The following is a 2,390-nucleotide window of genomic DNA, read 5'->3' as shown; positions in this document are numbered from 1 at the left end:
TAACCCCTGTAGCCTCTCTGCAATTAACACAGGAAGAAAGGCCCTCCTCCCTTCCAGCACTGGGGCTCAACAGTGGACTGAGTGTTTGGTAGTGTACATTTCCAATCTTAATAGAGCAAAGGCAGGCTTCTGCTTTGATGACTGAGCTACAGGGACAGGAGTGGTCCAAGGTCCTCAAAACACTGATGTTCTGTTTTTGTTTTTTTTCCAGACTTCTATACTCTTGTCTGCCCTAGGCTGTAGGGAATACAGGTTAGTTTGCTGAACACACACTCTGTTCAGCAGGGTTTGTGGTATCTCAAATCCCAGGTCTCAGCCAAAGCTTTGCAGTTCACCCTGACTCCAGGGAACAGGGCCTCTTTTCGGGGTGAGGCACTTGGGTTCTTGCCCTTGCTTCTTCCCAGTGAGAACTGTTTCCTCCTACTTCTACAAGCATTGTACTGCCAGCTGACAGCATTGACTCAGGTGGGGCACCCTTACTGAGCAAGCAGAGGGCATTCAGCATGCTCTCTGGATCTGACCCTGACAGAGGGGACTGAAAATAAACCCTCTTTTGCTCTGTGACTGACCCACCGGCTCAAAGTGAGCACTTGGATTGGCTGTGCCTCATGAGGGAAGGGGAGAGAGAGAGAGGCTCTCTGGGCCAGAAATGTTTCTGGGAGGGTTTGCCAGCCTTGTCTTGAGCCAGCAGTGTGGCAGGGGAGCACAGGGGTGTAAGTGGAGACACTCTGGAGGCCACATGAAAGTGGCAGCTAGCTGTACTTTCGAAAGAGAAGCAATGGTTTAGTGACCCTGAGCATTCTGTCTGCAGGAGGGAGCTGCCTGGACAGCAAGTCATCACTGCCTCTGAATACACGCAAAGGAAGCTGCCTGTCCAGGGAAAGAAGAAAACGTTTAGGGAAGAGAAAGATCTGGTAAAAGAAAAGGGACAGACAGGGTAGAGCCAGGAATCAAGAATCAGGGTAGTGAAGAGATTACTAACCCTGCCCTCCAGGCAGTTCTATACTGTAGGCTAGATGTTAACAGAGCCAAAAAAAAAAAAAAAAAAAAAAAAAAAAAAAGAGAGAGAGAGAGAGAAGGGGCACAACACTGTGGGGAGAAGCCTTCTAGTTTTTACTCATTTCAAGGAGAAACTGGAACTAATTAATGAATGGACCTAATATCTAGCTTACTTCATTAAGACTCCCAATAACTCAGTAACATTCTCAAGCCCCTGGCAACATGTTTTCAGATCCCTTCCAATGTGAAGTTCACTGTTAGAAGCTGCCTATAGATCCTGTCCCTCAACCTCTCCATCTCATGTCCAGCAGTGGACAGGAAATTGGCGACCCAACTAATTCCTCCTCTCCTTCAGAGTTTTTTCAAACATCCCTCTTTGGGAGGGAAATACTGTAATAGTTTAACATTCTAAGCAATGTATATATGTATATATATTTTATGTTTGACCCGACTCCACCTCCTAAAATCCTTCCCTTTCTTTAGATGTTTGGATATGCTACAGCCATCTTATTACTATGAGGGGAGCAACCAATATCCTGAAGATGGCAGAGCAGAAAGAGGAAAGAATTGTGATGAACAGCTCATGGAATCCTCAAAATTCTATGAGCTGCTGTTTTTACCAATTCTGGAAACACCCAACTTCAAGATTTCTTGATACATGAACTAAGAATTCCTTGTTATTAAAGAAAAAAAGAAAGAAAAGAAAACCCTTCCCCAGCAGAGACCATTTTTACTACAAACTCAAAACGTCTCTTCTTTATCCTCAGCCTAAACTATATGTTGTGACATTGAATTAGCATTGCCAAACACCACAGCCACTTCTTACCCCGAGCCAGGAGAGAATGCAAGCATGCTGTGTGGTGGGGTTTGAAGTCCTCACTAGGTAGGCAGCTGCACGTCTGATCATGGCAAAAGGTTCCTCTTGCTTCACTTCCCTCGTCCTTACATTCATACATGCTAAATCTCTCCTCTGACAGTTTACCTGCTTTAGAAGCGTTGTGTCAAATGAAGTTGCTTTTCCATTCCATCTGGCAAAAGCCTGGGCTGAAGATAATTAACAGGGGACTGCCCAGAAGATTCTGTTTTATCTCTAGCTCAAGCCACCTACTTCAAAGCTCACAATAGCTCAAGGAAAGACAGCTATCTGGAGCAAAGACCATTCGTTTTAGGTTACAGAAAGGCTGTCTAGGCTTTGGAAGCTGGACACTGAACAAAGACTGACCAGCTGCTTGCCTGGGAGGCAATAAGAGAAAGAAGGGCGATAGCAACAAAGTGAAAAGGAGGACAATGGGCCTAGAAGAGAGAGAGGATAAGAGAAGAAATAACATCAGCTTAATGTCATAAAGCCAGAGTTGTTGGCTTTCAATACTTTTGTATTTTAAAAGAATACT

The sequence above is a fragment of the Chlorocebus sabaeus genome, chromosome 21 (genome assembly GCF_047675955.1).
Source record: "Chlorocebus sabaeus isolate Y175 chromosome 21, mChlSab1.0.hap1, whole genome shotgun sequence".
Lineage (NCBI taxonomy): Eukaryota > Metazoa > Chordata > Mammalia > Primates > Cercopithecidae > Chlorocebus > Chlorocebus sabaeus.
The sequence above is the reverse complement of the archived record's forward strand: the minus strand, read 5'-3'. Positions refer to the sequence as shown.